The 16871-nt window shown below is 40.5% G+C and overlaps 1 protein-coding gene across 24 annotated transcripts in view; it reads right to left on the bottom strand.

Moving 5' to 3' along the window:
* Positions 1-16871, bottom strand: part of NCOA2 (nuclear receptor coactivator 2) — a 129077-nt gene that overhangs the window by 82820 nt on the left and 29386 nt on the right. For 6 of the 24 annotated variants that reach the window (XM_083450917.1, XM_083450912.1, XM_083450904.1 and 3 more), the window contains exon 3: positions 8222-8376. The exons of the other annotated variants lie outside the window; for them this stretch is intronic. The gene's annotated coding sequence lies outside the window, so the exon portion shown is untranslated. The remainder of the gene's footprint in view (positions 1-8221; positions 8377-16871) is intronic. 24 annotated transcript variants of the gene reach the window in all.

Below are 16871 nucleotides of genomic sequence, written 5' to 3'. Positions count from 1 at the left end.
TTTATTGTTACAGATACACACACACACACACACGTACATATACACACACATGCTTAAAGAATATAGGTACTGTCTCAGGAAAATCCACAAAATCTATAGGGAATTAGATAGGTTGCTGCACTCTGCACCAATAGCTATTCTAAAAACTTCTCAAATAGGAATACTACAGTAGTCAACTGAAGAGTTGTGAGGTGCAGGTGACTGACACTAAACCCATTCTCTCCAGATGAAGCCACAATCATATTATCAGAGGAAGAAAATAAAATGCAGGCCTGGTTGCAGCTTATTAACAGCGCATTCAGAAGTAGTCTTGAGATGCAAAAACCTGCGAAAACCACATCAGCAATCATCAGCTGACTATACTTCTGAAGCTGGATTTCCCAACCCTATTACTTCTGTTTTGCCTGAAACTAACACTGTCCCCAACAAGATCTTCCAGGCACTGCTTAAGAACCAAAGTTGCTGTTCCCATATATGATCTTCACTGAAAACCAGAATTCTCATTATCATGCCACATTTAAAAACTCCACTGAGTCTTTCACAAGGCTTCAGATTGATCTTAGAAAGTAAGGAAAGAACAGAACCAGTATTATAAAATGTATGCCTGTGAATACAAGTTTCTGGAGAACCTGAAGAAGAGTGCTATTGTACTCATGTGCTGCTTATGGGCTCCTCTATCTACTTGCTTGGCCAGTGTGAGAAAAAGGTGCTGGACTAGATGAGCCTTTGGTCATCATCATCATCATTTTTAATTTGTATACCATCTTTCTGTCTTACAATACTCAAGGCGGTTTAGAAGCTGAAGAAACAAAAAATGTACATCTTATAACAATCTAATGCAATACAAAAATGTGATAATAAAACATAACTTTAAAATAAGCAACCTACATCAAAAAAGTAACATTCAACAATAATTAGAACAGTATAAAATAATAATATCAGCATATAAAAGTTAAACAGAAATTCACCCTTAACAGTTACAATAAATAATTTCTAAACTACAGTGGTGCCTCGCAAGACGAAAAGAATCCGTTCCGTGAGTCTCTTCGTCTAGCGGTTTTTTTTGTCTTGCGAAGCAAGCCCATTAGCGGATTAGCGCTATTAGTGGTTTAGCGGCTATTAGCGGCTATTAAAGGCTTAAGGGATTAGCGGATTAGCTGCTAAAAGGCTATTAGCAGCTTAGTGCCTTAGAAAAAGGGGGTGGGGAGCGGAAAAAAAACCCCAGGAATCGCAAGACATTTTCGTCTTGCGAAGCAAGCCCATAGAGAAATTCGTCCTGCGAAGCACCTCCAAAACGGAAAACCCTTTCGTTTAGCGGGTTTTCCGTCTTGCGAGGCATTCGTCTTGCGGGGCACCACTGTATAATCAATAAAATAATGGCAAGCCACAGTACATAAAATAATACAATAGAAATTGAGAAGCAGATACTAGAGGTTGGAGCAAGGCAGGTGGAAGAAAGCCTTGCAGCCTATACGATACAAGCCATTATTTTGAGCTCATAATCCTACAGCACGAGTTTTATACAATTAGAAAAGAACAGAGCCAACACTCACACACTACAGTGGTGCCTCGCAAGACGAAATTAATTCGTTCTGCGAGTTTTTTCGTTCTACGAGTTTTTTCGTCTTGCGAAGCACCGCTGTGTATTGATGGTTTCCCATAGGAATGCATTGGCAGCTTAAAAAAAAAAAGGCGCAAGACATTCCGTCTTGCGAAGCAAGCCCATAGGGAAATCCGTCTTGCGAAGCAACTCAGAAAACGGAAAACTATTTCGTCTTGCGAGTTTTTCGTCTTCCGAGGCATTCGTCTTGCGAGGTACCACTGTACTTTAAACCACAATTAAGAACCCAGGCTTGTGGTTTACCTCTCTGCAAAACAGGTCATGAGCTTTAAGCAATGGTTGTACTCTAGCAGCAGAACAGTCCTGTACTTCTCTACTCAGAAGCAAGACCCGCTGAGTTCAATAGGACTTGTTCCCAAGTAAGTGCATACAGCAGTGGTTCTCAAAGAAGAGGCATGCCACATGGATGTGGCAAGGGAGGTTGGCAAGTGTGGCGGCAAGACTCAAGGACAATCAATATTATATTTTGGGATTGATTCGTGTTCATATGTACCTTCATTATTTTATACTTTTGGGGGATCCCATGATCATATTATAAAGTAGCTGTGTTCTATGTTATAAATCAAGCACTGCTGGGAGTTATTTTTGTTTTGTACTGTTATTTCTTATAAAAAAAAAAAATTCAGTGTTGAATGAGCATTTTTTTTATTCTGATACTGTGGCCCAGATAAAAAAAGTTTGAGAACCAGTGGCATACAGGATGGCATCCTTAAAGGTTTCTCAGCATGAACCATTTTGACTACAGAACTACAACATTTTCAATTTCTCCAAACACTGTACCTGCAACTTCCCAAATCAATACACACAAACCGGTTCAATGCACATATTCAGAGCAACTGCTACAGATGGGCTACATATGCATAGGAAGGACATTAACAATGCTTCACTACTAAACTTCACTTTCAAGGATTTCAAAGATTCATTTTCCATCTTGTGACTAATTACTTAATCCCTCAGAGAATTTCCAATTTTCATGAAATTTCTAAAAAATAATTTTGTTAACCTTCCCCTGCTTTCATTGTACTAAGCTGCATTACACACTTAAATCCTAGTTCCATATATATATGGGGGGGGTATGTATCGCTCGTTTATGTATCGTTTATGTATCGCTCGTACTATATTCCGCATTTGCATAGGTCTGTAACATGTTTCTTATGGGAAAATAACAATAAAGATCCTTAAAATTATTATGTAGAAGTTTGTCAGCAAAATCATTATCAGTAATTTCTGTTTAAGCCTCCATCTCATCTGTTTCCCTCCATTTTTGTAGTGTACAGAAGAATGCAGAATACTTTTGAGACTGTACTCATGTTCCTATGATAAGCCTTTAAGGCAACTGCCTGAAAGCTTTCAGCAGCAACTTTCTGGGACAGGTACAAACATGGCCAAAAAGCAGTGATTTGTCTCAGGAGACGTGTTTACAGGAATTAAATTAATCTTAGTACAGGCTTCAGCATGATTTTTTTTCAAAAAAATAAAAAAAACCCATTGGTGTGTGAAATGAGGCCCATTCTGAGGCTAAAACAGAACTTCCAGTAGAAATTACAACTACAGATGTAATTAGCCACCAGTCAATACATTCCCCCCCACTTCTGATTACAACGCAGTTGGGAGAGTGACGGTGAAACTAGCTGACTCATAAACAGAACAGAACACATGACCAGACTAGTCAAGGTAATTAAAAATGTGTGGGCATCCCTTAAAAAAAAAAAAGCTTGCATGGGAGAAGGACAATTATTGCAATATTTTCTCTCCTATGCATTAACAGCCTAATAAATACATGAAGATAAAATGCAGAACATGTACATTACTAGTCACATTGCCAAATATATAATTAACTTACTCAAACACTTTAGCATGGTTTGTCTTTTCAGATGGTCCCAACATTACACCAAGAAGCACCCACTAATGATAGTAACATCTAGATGCCAGACACATTTATAAAAGAAGAAGTCTTCTGGAAGAAAATGCACTTGAAATCCACAATTTGCTTAAAATTTTGGCTGTAGAATTGGTTGTGTGTTATTTTTAGCAGCTGTCTTGCACGTATACACGCTCCTACAATGGTCTATTCATGCGAACAGTGTAACAGTGGAAGAAAGTCACAGCTCAGCTTCTATGAGTACTGATTTCTGGTTTCACCTATTGCTCAAAGAAACCACCCTAGATCTTTCACAAGTGTTCTCCTACAACAGTTACATGAGCAGGTGAAAGCAAGGTTATTAACCAGCTGTAAGTAAGGCACAGTAATTTCTCAGATCTCTTGATAAAAGAGAATCAAAACAACTCCTGGACTTGCAAATCACTAGGATTAGAGAAGACTACCGATGTTTTCAAATCATAGAATCAGAGTTGGAATACAGTATACAGTAAATGTCAGTTGTCCATTCATTCAGTTCAGAATGATCTTCTGTTCAAAGGTTAGCTTGGCAAAGTGGCCAGGAAATAATTCATTCTACAGAAGTGTAGGTTTTTTGCTTGTTTGCTAAACCTCTTAATGGTCAGACAAAAATTAAAACATCCTACTTGAAAATGCATGCCTACTTGAAACTGATGTCTCCTGAGCACATGGTGTAATATAATCATAATAGTTTTGAAAGGGTGAGAGGCCGGTGGTATGTTAAATCATGCCATCTGTAGGTGCTTTATATAGTTCCATTTGCTAATATCAAGCCATACTTTTACAGTACTGCTCCTATCATAACCAAGCCGGGGGGTGTTGTGTTACTATGTTTAATATTTTACCAATGCTCAAAGCATTTTTTTTGTTAAGAGTCGGATTGTTATGCAGAAAAATCCCACACAGTTTAATAATACATACCTTGTGAGTTAGTAGTAGTTGTCTTTTTATGTTGTATTTCCATGTCCAATCACCGGACTGACTTTACATTCCAAGAGAGTGAACTGGGTGGAACAATGGAGAAACTACTTGTCATCCTCTCCCCTTAACATACTAGGAGCTTAAGTAGCTCCATATGTTTGCTGTTTAGTGATGTATATAGTTGAGCAGAGCAATTCAAATCAGAAAAATACGGTAAATCCTGTCTCGCAAAGTTCCTCTCATGATCTCCCCTTTTGTACAGGTGGGTCCCTGAAGCCTTAACTGCTAATAGGAGACTAGTGGCAATCAGAAATGGGCATCTGATCCATTTTCTACATACTCCAGTGTTATGCTACATTGAGAGCATTATAGCAAATGTAAAGGGTGGATCAGATCAGTGGCGTAGCGTGGGGGGTGCAGGGGGGGCTGGCCGCACCGGGCGCAACATCTGGGGGGGGGGGGCGCTCGCACTCGCTGCTCTCTGCCCTACCTGGCTCCCTCACTCTCCCTCACTGCAGTGCTGGCTGTGCGAATCCGATCCGAGCCTCCGGGTCGCCGCCCACTGTGGAGGGGGGGTGCCAGGCGTGCGGTGCGGTGCGGAGAGAGAGCGAGGGACTATCTGGGGGAGGGACAGTGCAGCGGGGGGGAGGGCGCAAATTACTTGCCTTGCCCTGGGTTAGGGGGCGCAAATTACTTGCCTTGCCCCGGGTGCTGACAACCCACGCTACGCCACTGGATCAGATCCAGCCACCCAGTGCATGGGGCCAGAATGGGGCCAGCTCGTACTTTGGGATCCCAGAACCTGCCCAAGGGGGTTTTGTGCTGATGCTGGGCCTGAAGCTGCATGAGGGAAATGATGGATTAACAAATATGTGTCTGTGTCAGGTACAGTTTAGAACAGATCTTTGTAAAAATTACTTGCTCTGCTTTCTTTAAAAACAATTGTTAACTCAGTTATATTCTCACAAACTGAAAGGTCTTTGGAATGGCAATATTGTTTCCAGGTAAATGATCCTTTATGAGGTTGGGGGGGGGGGGAAGAATCCCTGCTCACTGCAGATGCGTCTTCAATGCAAGCAGCCACCAACAAGCCAACTTCATTTGGGTATGATGAATCTTTTATTTTCTAAATCAATGATGGTCTATGTTTATGAACCAGGGGGTAAAACTAAGTGTTGTGTACAAAACACAGGACTGTGCCAAAAACCTACATACATCCTGACATTATTACACTGCACCTTTTTCCACTCCTGTCTGCAACAGCCAATGTCACAAATAAATGTCATAAGAATCCAAATGACAAAGGGACTACAACTGTTTTAAAACAAATCATCTATTTCCACAGAATATCACAGGTGGTAGTGAACACCACTCTCACTAGTAAGTTGTGTGGATGTATTAATGATCATAAGAATGTGAGCAACTACATGCATTCTCCTTGCAGATAATTACTCAATCCAAGTTAACTCCCATGATCCTCTATGTATCTGTGGCACACAGTACAGGAACCCCAAGTAACTGGTGTGCCATTCTCTACCAGACAATCTACTGACTGTGCACAAAGTTCCTAAATCGTCATGGAATACTTGCAGTGCCCCCAAATTCATCTATGTGCTCATCCAGGCAAACATTCACAATTAAATGGGTCATGTAGAGCACTGCCACAAAACTACTGATGTCAGGGCCAGCATGCCTCTGAATATCAGTTGTTGGAAATCCCAGTTGGAGAGAGTGCTGTTCACATTATATCTGAATGAATTCTAAGAGTCATTTGTACCACAATGGATTGATAAAATAATATTGGTATTGTTTTCGAACAGCTCCTTAAAGACCTCTCCAGAATATATTCTAAAGGAAAAAAACTGAACTGTTGAAGTACACAACCTGGAGAAGAGTACTAATGAACACATTGTATATCTCAGCATTACCATATTGCATGCTGATCCAAGTAAAATTTACAAATTAAAAGAAAACATATTACTGCAAAAAATAATAACATAAAAATAGAACACGCCGCACAGGAAAGGAATGCATATGGATTCAAACATTTAGGAATGCTCATACTATGTAAATATTCTGAAGTACATAAGACCCATGCTGAAATGTCAGCTTTCAGATCTTCCTCAGTTTTTTGACTCTTTGCTTTTGCAGAGTTCATGGTACCTATATGTTCATCTTCAAATGTAAGCCAGCAAAACCCCACAAAGTAAAAATGCTGTCAACACTCTCTATGCATTTGATGGGCTCAGTGAAATCTCCGTGTGATAGAAAAGAGCTAAAGAAACGGCTAGAGAGTTCCCAATTCAGGTCATAGTAATTAGCATGGTTTGTTCAGATATTCATAATGTAATATATAATAGCCAGTGATTAAGTCACATGATATTGTTCACTACTTTCTAAAGTAGGGCAAGTACTCTACACCAGTATTGCGGGGGGGGGGGGGGGCATCATGGCAGTTGGCAACCTCAGAATTTGGCAGCATAGTTTAACCATCAGCACTAGCCAGTGTCTCACCCAGCCCAAATTCTTCCCCTCCGTCTTAGCAACACTTATTCTCTGCTCCATCTTTAAAGGGACAAAGAAATGAACACATATAGAATTCTCTAGTATATGCATTTATATTGCTTATTATCACAATAATAGAGGGGGGGTACCAATACACCCCAGGATTATGTACTCAATTATGCAGACTGTGTTGTATTTATGTTAAGGAAAGTAAAATCAGAATATCATTTTCACTTGTTAGGTCTACTGGGACCAGAGGCAGGCTGGGCGTCAAAACCTGTCCTGTAAATTCCGATACCAACAACCTTGTGTAGGCGGACTATGTAGAAATAGCTTGCAATCTGTTAGCAGCAGCACCTTAGCATGAAGCCTATTTTTTCAGAGAACTACAAAGGGAACTGTACAATCAACCACTAGAAAAAAACCCCAATGCCTACGTCAACACCAAGTTGAAGTTGAAGAAGCCATTGATTTATATTATCTCAAATTCACTTTTGCATCTTTAGAGGTTACTAGATTAAAGGTCAACATGTGGGTAATCATGCTAGAAGCATTTTCAGTTTTGTTTTGAACCACAAAGTATAGCATTGAACAAGTTCATGTTTTATTGCCCCATTCAAGATGTAGAGTGTATGGAACTTGCAACCAGCAACATGATAGAGCACAAATGGTATTTTTGCCACTAGGGAAAGGTTAAACAAAACACTTCTCAAAGGAAAAACAGTTGACAGGAAATGTGATCTGCATATCCACATACCCAACAGTACTAAAAAAAACTGAACAGCTAACAAGAATTGCCTTGCAGCTTGACAGGAAAACTCACTGGTCAGGAAGCACTGAAAGTATTAATAAGAGACAAAACTGCATATCTGATGATGTCACGTTTCACATCAAAAAGCTGATGCTTGACCCAGATAAACATTTACTATAAATATTTCATTTTCAATAGTGAAGCTATTTTTGCTTACTTCAAACCACAACTGAATCTAAAAACAATTCCACAGTGACACTTTTCACAATAACTTCATGATTCCATTATATTCCTGAAACAACCCAGTACTCCTCACTTTGCTCTCTATACTTTCACATAACTTTTGAAGCAAGAGAACTTGTGCACCAGTTTTGTTTGCCTAAGAACAGAAAAACATTTCAGGAGACCAGACTTTGTATAAGCAAAAAAGCAGTCGTCATTTTCCTGACCTAGTTCAAACTTAGATCCAACTTTGAAGATATTTACTATAGAACAAAAAGGTAACAAACAGGTTTAAACTCACCTCTGGGAATAAATTGTGTGCCACTTGTTTTAGTTTTTGGAGGAAAAAGCATGAATATTAAACCACTACACTTACGAAAGAAAAAGAAAAACGTTCAAGTCAAAAGCAAACACAGATCTGCATGACCTCTCTCTCTTTTCCCGGGGTTAGGAAATCTATGAAGAAAGAAGAGAAATGAAGCTGTAGTGCAGGGCACATTGGCCTGGAAAATTGCTCATCACTTCCAGGTCCAGAACATGGTTGTGCAGAATCAAAACTAGGCACAATCAAAATCTTAAAACCTTTTATTTACACAATCAAGGAGGAAAACAAGACAAATGTTTTAAGAATTAAAGAAAACAGTGTTAAGCAGTCAACTGGGGAGGGGTGAGAGCCATGATGTAAAAAGATGCTTCGATCAAGCTAATGAAAAATTCAAATAGGTGGAATTTGCTCGGTTGATAACGCTGCACTGATATTTGAATAGCCAGCTCCCCTCGGAGTCCAGGTTGTAACAGAATTCAGGCCAAATTATTACTAAGAACTGGGACACTGTGGGAGGGGATACAGCTCTAAGGAGAAATGCAAGTTGAAGAAAAAGACTCAGGGAGTCCTTCTCTGGAACCAGAGAATGCTGTCCAACAAGATTGAGTATAACAACATTTCTCTCACCCCACCCAAAGCAGCAAACAGCAACAATTATAGGCTAGAGCCACTACCCTGAAACTAGGACGCAAGGGCATTTTGCAATTAGACAGGGATGCAACATAAATAAATCCTAATAAAATTTGAACCATATTCACAATCCGTATCACCTGAGCATGAATATAAATGAAAATAAAATGGAAGGAAAAAGTTCAAGATACAGTGGATTCTATTTCCCTCTTGTCTGATTATTACATTTCCAGAATAGACATACATACAGAAAATACTCCATTCTTTCTTTCTTGGTACACTGGGCAGGAATTAACATATAGATTCCTGTTAGAAACTATTCTTACGCTAAAAATGTCCCAGGTAAAGGAATAAAGAGAAGCTGGGTTATGAATTGTGGACACAGGTAGCAGAGATCTACTGCTGCTGGACAAGCTACATTCATTTCAATTAACTGTTAATTAAGTAAAAGCTGGCTATTATTAATGTATTTATTTATTATTTAGAAACTGCCCTTTATCCAAAGATCCCAGGGAAGTGTACAACATTAAGAACATACTTTACGCAGCATAATAATAAAAACAAAATACACAGCATAATAAAATGATGATTATAACAGTCTCTCTCCGCCCCCGCCCCCCAATTTAACAGGCTATATGTTATGTAATGGCAGAAGGCCTGGGTAAAGAGGAATGCTTTCACCTGGCACCTATATGTAATGATGGTGCCAGGCAAGCTTCTCTCTTTTTATATATGATATTTTTTAAATTACTAGGCAAGCTTCTCTGGTGAGAGAATTCCACAGACAGGGAGCCACAACAGAAAGGGCCTGTTCTTGTATTGTCACCCCAGGATCCTCCTCAGGGAGAGGAAACATCTGAAGGCAGTCCTGTTTAGGGATGTTTTTAATGTCTGGTGCTTTGTTGTGTTTTTAATATTCTGTTGGGAGCTGCCCAGAGTGGCTGGGGAAACCCAGTCACATGGGTGGCATACAAATTTATATTACTGATTATTATTAATAATTATTATCATTAACGTGGAGAAGGGCCTTGGATGACAAGCACAGGTTCCAGGTCAGTTCGTATGGCAGGGGCAGTTCTTAAGGTATTAATGTCCTGATTAGTGTAAGCCTTTATAGATCAGCACCAGCACTTTGAACTGGGCCCATAAATTAATTGGCAGCTTGTGTAGTCGGGCCAGGATCGGTGTTATATGCTCAAACCATCATGCTCTGGTGAGCAACTTGGCCATCAAATTTTGTACCAGCTGAAGTTACCAAATGGTCTTCAGAGGCAGCTCCTCTGCAACTTTGCAGTAATCCAACTTAGAGGTTACCAGAGCATGGGCCACAGAGGTTTGGCTATCCCTGTCCAGATTGGAAGCTTCTGCAGCCAATCGGAAGCCATGGAAGCCCCATCAGACTTTCAGGTTCCAAAGAAAATTCGCAAACTGGAACACTAACTTCTAGATAACTTTGATGTTGTATCCCTAGTTGAAAAGTTACTATCTTCACTGATTTAGTAAATGGGGAACATGTAGCTCTTGAGGTGTTGATGGACTCCCTGCTGCAGAAGCTCCTGCAAGCATGGCTAATGGTGAGGGATGATTTTAGCTGGAGCTAAACAGCATCCAGAAGGCCAGGGGTTCCCCATTACTGAAATATACCACCAAATTCATTAGGCACCACAACACGAATACAGTGGTACCTCAGGTTAAGTACTTAATTCGTTCCGGAGATCCGTTCTTAACCTGAAACTGTTCTTAACCTGAAGCACCACTTTAGCTAATGGGGCCTCCTGCTGTCACCGCGCCACCAGAGCACAATTTCTGTTCTCAACCTGAAGCAAAGTTCTTAACCCGAGGTACTATTTCTGGGTTAGCAGAGTTTGTAACCAGAAGCGTATGTAACCTGAAGCGTATGTAACTCGAGGTACCACTGTATAAATTATGAGGTAGACACTGATTGAAAACCACTGTATGCTGTTGTTAAAATTTGTATACCACCCTTCACCCAAAGATCATAGGGTGGTTCACAACATAAAAATACAAAATGAGAACACAACACATTCTGAAACACTGGCCAAAAACCACAAGGTTTTTCCTGGGGGACAGGTAGGAGGGATAAATTATACCTTAATGCACAAGTTTTAGAGTAAGCCACCATCAAACTACCTCATGTGATTATTCTAATTTCCATAAAGTCAGCTGTCTGAAGAAAGGACTATATGACAGGAGTTGCCTTGTCCTCCCCGTCTGGACTTTGTCATCTGCTTTGGCTGTGGATCTGATGTGTTGAGTGGGGTAAGGACTACTTCAGGGGACAGACTGCTCTTTGTCAAGGGCAAGACACCCAGAACCACCAAAGACATTGTATGGAACTGTAATAAATGAAACTTTAAGAAATTGTGCTTGAGCTTGCTTTTCTCTCCTCTCTCCCATCCCTTTTTTCTAGTATGTCCTATCTTTTTAGATTGTGGGTCGGAGAGCAGGGACAGTCTTAGGACTGATTTTCTGTAAGCTACTCTGACAGCCTTTTTACCCAAAGGGCAGGAGGTATAAATGCTGCAAATAAATAAAGCACATTAAACAGCTCAAAAAAAAACAAAAACAAAAAACAAATTCATCATAGTGAGCCAGAAAGCTATGAACACACTTATCCTTTCTGACTCAGAGACAATTAATGAATCTTTTCACATCACTAAGTATGTATAAATTGGATTTTAACCAATTTCAATAGTCACTGAGCCTTGCTTTGGGAGAAATGCCACCCTCAGGCTAAAGCTTGACTATCAGATTCCTGAGTGGTATATGAGGCAGCTGTCAAAAGAGTATTTTGCCCAAGTTGTAACCAAAACAGGAGTACTCCATTTCTGCTTAGATAGTATTGCTTTAGCTCAGATAAATGGAGGAAACCCAAACACAGAGGGGTATTCTTGGGCTGATTTTTTTTTTTTGAGTGTGCAGTTATCTGCCAAAGCAGCCTCATGAGTAGGCAAAAGGCATTCTGTGCAGCGCCATAATCCTGGATGACCTCCCTCATATTTGGCAGCAAGCCACAGCCATATAGCCAGCACAACCATGTCTCACCACACTACAGGCAAGAATTGCTGAGAATAGTAGGTATGATAGGGAGTTACTTTATGCTCAGTTTATGTACATAAATTCAGCCACTAAACACACTAAACACATGCTGATTGCAGCTAAAATTGCTGAATGTAATAAGAACACACCAATAATAATTTCTTATCCTACAAAAGCAGTGGTGTCAAAAGCCCACTCAGCCTTAAACCTAACAGGAGGACCTTGGGATGAGAACTCTGTGCCTAACCTACCTGTTCTGAAAATGAAGTGGAACGCCATTGTATGCTGCCTTAAGCTCTGCCCAAATAAGACAAAATGTAAAACTAATATAGAAACTAAGGCTGCAATCTTGACTTCACTTACTGGGGAGTAAGTCACATTGAATTCAATGGGATTTACTTTTCAGCAGACATGGTTAGGGTTGCAGCAACTGCTTGAATACTTCACAATACAATTTCCACAAATGAAGTTTAAAACATACGAAGTTTCCCTCAGCGAAAGGAACTAATAAGCAGACTCAGTTACTAAACTCATGATTCAAATTTCAGCCAACCAGGTTCATCATGTGAAAAACTGATGGTCATCGGAATCCATCCTAGTTTGTACAAATAGAAATACAAGACAAGAAATAATAACAACAACAAAACAACAACATTGGGTCTATGTAAGCAACTACTGACTTCTAACACTAAAGAACCTGTGCAGGACATACAGTTTAATGTACCACTCCCAGTAAGGTTAGCAGGACATCTCATTTTCAGAGCAATTTATATTTCTTTGTATTTTAAATTAGCAGCTAACTTAAAAGATAAAATGAGTAGAGAAAAAGGACTTTGCCAGCTGCTTGCTTCTATATATGGTGAAAGGGCATCTTCAAGCAACTGAGTCAGCTCATGAGTATCATTACTTACATAAATCCAGACAAGGAAAAGTATGGGCAATCCTAGAAATTTTGTGCCTAATCATTCTTTAAAAAAGTTAAAATTAAAATTGGGCTGAATTTTAAGAAGCCCCATGTTCTCTTTCAAACAATCCAACTTTAATTTTTAATTTTTTAAAAAAAGAGCATTCACTTGTTTTTCCCCGCTTAGCAAGTCTTCAAAGTTCTAGGAATGTAATTCATTTTGGAGTGTATCCCCAAAACATACAACAAAAATGCAGTGCTAGTCGCTTATCAGTAACTTTAGAAGATACTGTTTCCAATGAGTGTCATTTGCATTAGTGGGAAGGTCCGAAAGGGTAAACATGACAATGAAGACTGCCACAAGTTCCCACTCATTCTGTTTCGTGAATATCCTTATAAAGAAAACAAAAGAAGGCACGTACAGAAGACTTTGGCAGTACGCATGACTCTTTATAAACCCAAAGTACAGTACAGCTTTATTTCTTGGCTGTAATTTGATACACATTCCATGTATCAAGGAAATGGGTCCCCTGCTGGTGTAGGAGGAGCACCTCTCTATTGATGGCAGAGGCAATCTATCTGCAGAAGCCAAGGGCTGCAAGCTCAGATGGTAGTGCTGATAACACCAAGGTTGCAGGTTCGATCCTGATTTGGGGCAGCTGCACATTCCCATATTGCAGATGATGCTCAGGGTCGCTTCCAATTCTACAATTTTATTATTCCAGGGAATGTTGGCACTACAGGAGCAACACACAGGTGTAAGCCTCAAGAATTAAACAGTAAGCAGATGTGTGTGGAGACATACAGAACCGCCAAATATTTTGTTGTAGAATTTTGTTGCACATCTCTTGCATTTGAGTGAAAGTGTGATTCACAAATGCTTGTAATAATAAAATTAACCAATCAATCTAATCCTGACAGGGGTTTCCCAAGGTCTCAAGTCATAGTCACCCCCAGCACTATTATCAGTGAGCCTTTTGCCTAAAGACTCCAGGGGCTATACTTGGAACAGTTGCATGCTGTTTTATCCAGCATATGTAGATTACAAATTAGAGGTCTGAACTACTTGTGCAAGCTTTGTGCAAATGCACTGTCAAACCATCTTATGACAGCCAACTTGCACATCCTGGCCACCAGTTACATGGCTAGCCAGCTACAGAACTGCAAGGGGCGGGGAACTTGCCTTTTCTTTCTTATCTAAACTAGTCCACCCTCATTCCTACTTCTGCCTCCTTTCAAGTAGTACTCTTGACTTCACACACACCTGTTCAGACTTCTTGATTAGAATTTTCACTTTGCAATTCCCATTCTGCTCCTCCACGACCCAAAGTATTGGTTGGTTTGCACAATGCACCCTGCACTGGGTGTATGATGGTAGTAGATAGGGCATGTCTGTGCATGTCTCCAATATCTCCCCCCCCCCCCCCCCGGGCTTGTATTTCTGCTTAGTCGAGGAACACAATTGTGGATCAGAACACCACAGCACAGTCCCCACATTCTGTCAAATTCCAATATGATGAAGGCACAAACAGGACTTCCTGCAAAGGCCTGGTATATTGCTTGAAGACTCTCTGTTAATGCAAGGGGAGTGGAGAGAACAGGGCAACTATGCCCTATAATTAATCCTCCATACACAGATGCTACACCTGTGGAAGACTGGAGCAAGCATCTGTTATTTTAAAAATACTTATATCAGTGGAAAGTGGGACTCTCTTATGATGGTTGCAGGCCTTCCTCAGGAGCCTCTTTCAAAACATGATGTTATTCCTTGGTCATCGATGTGTGGTCCTCCATAGTGGAGGTCAATGATGTCCCCCATAGTGTTTAACATCTACATGGTACTTCTGGGAGAGATCATCCAGGGATTTGGAGTATCTTATCATTATACAAGCAGCTCATTTCTTCTTTTTATCCAATACCAAGGAAGCTGTTGATGTTTTCAATCAGTTCCTGGAGGCAGGAATGGGCTTGATGATGAAAGCTAATAAACTGAAGCTTAATCAAAAGAAAGCAAAGGTGCTCCTGCTCAGGAAGGAGGCGCGGCTCTTACGGGCTTTTCCCCAAGAGGGAGAAGGGACTGACTGGCCGCGTCAGGCTCTTCTCCCTCCTCATAGAAAAGCCATCAAAAGCTGCGCACCCTTTAGAGAGCGTGCAGCTTTTGATGGCTTTTGTGGGAGGTGGGGGAAGGGACAGAGGGCAGCCCCTCAGTCCCTTCCCCCACCTCCCGGAAAAGTCCCCAAGAGCCGCACTCCCTTTCACTAGCCATGTGGAGCATGTGTGCGGTTCTTGGGGGCTTTTCCCCCCGAGGAGGGAGAAGGGCAGCCTGTGAGTGATGGGCTGCCCTTCTCCCTCCTGGGGAAAAGCCTGCAAGAACCACACACATGCTCCACATGGCTAGTGAAAGGGAGCGCTGAGCAGAGCCTGGGATGCATACAGGCACTGCTCAGCGCTCCCTTAAAAAAATTTTTTTTTTTTCATTTGCATTCCCCTTCTAAAAACTAGGTGCGTCTAATGGTCAGGTGCATCATGTGGTGCATTGGATTGTATACCTTGCAGTATGGTTATTCAATTGGTGGCCAGGAGTGCTTTTGCCCAGTTTAGGATAGTGCAGCAGTTAATCTCCTAAGGAGGTAAGATGTAGTTAAAGAGCACAAGTCTTCAGTTGATCCAGAATGCAATAGCAAGGATATTAGTAGGTTCTCACTCATGGGCAATATGACACCTATTCTGTCTTGGCACGGGTTGCCATGTCTCCAGGCACAATTTAGTGTTTATGATTGCCTTTAAAATCCTAAATAGCTGGGATCCAAGATCCTGTAACCACATCCTGTAAAAACTTGCTCACTCATGAAGATCAAGTGAAGAGGCCCTTTCTGTGCCCCATTGATGGTGGAAGCATAGTAGCTTGGAACAAGAGAAGGCCTTCTGAGTGGATTCCTCAGTATTATGGAACACTGCACCCCATGAAGCATAGTTGGCTTACTCTTTGGAAGTTTTCCACCAGTTAGTGAAGACTTGTTAAATTATTCTGGCAAGCTTCTAGCCTATCACAAAGCTAATATTTTACCTTTGCTTACAACTCATAGTTTGTTGGGAAGAAGGGAACCACAAGGCCGGGTTCAGAAGCATGGCAAGCCACACTCTGGCATGTTTCATGCAAAGTTACAGCTACAGCAGCAGAAGAAAATGGATGCCTTTAAGCAGCATGAACCAAAGTGGAAACATTTAAGCAGCATGAACACTGCTTGTTCACAAACCACTGTTTCTTCTAAACTAGAGTTCAATCTGACAAACAAAATTGACTACTGAGTACCCAACATCTACTGACTGCTTGTCCTAATGGTATTGGGGGGGGGGGATTGCAACAAACTGGAGGATGGAAACATGCGGACACTAAAAATGATTATATTTTCACATGCACTTTGCTTCTGATGAGTGTGCATTTTTCAGTTTCATAACAGCTGAATGGGAATTATATAGAGGAAGGAGAAACAGAAACATCTGACTTTCTTGCAAACTATATACGACCTTTGCTAAAAGCTAAACAAACTATGAAACTGCTTTGACTAGAGTGTAAAATGAATCTTCTAATTGGCTTAGGAAGCTAATTAGTAAGAGAAGCTTTAGCTCTTAAAAACTAATGTAAACTCTCAGAGCTTTTCAAGAGCTGTAAAGGGTTTCATTAATGATTAATAAGAGCAAACGAAATAATTCCAGTTTTGAGAGCTACAAGCAATGTAGTTCAAAGGTCATTAATTGAACCTACATTGGGAAAGTGGGAAAGTTTATTAAACAATTACCACTGTACAAGGGCCACAATAAAACCTCACAGGAATTACATGTATATGCAGTTAGCAAAAAATATTGGGTGGTATCCACCATTAAGTCATATTCAGAAAAGACAAAATGAACATCAGTGGACTCAAGTAACTTAAGTCCACTGATTTCAATAAAGTCACTCTGAATTTTACTAATGATGGACATCACCTACAGCTGTGTTTTTTCTTCTATTTGGGGATAGAATTAAATCTT

The sequence above is a fragment of the Podarcis tiliguerta genome, assembly GCF_965153285.1.
Source record: "Podarcis tiliguerta genome assembly, chromosome: 7".
NCBI classification, from domain to species: domain Eukaryota; kingdom Metazoa; phylum Chordata; class Lepidosauria; order Squamata; family Lacertidae; genus Podarcis; species Podarcis tiliguerta.
This window is presented reverse-complemented; position numbering and strand designations above follow the sequence as displayed.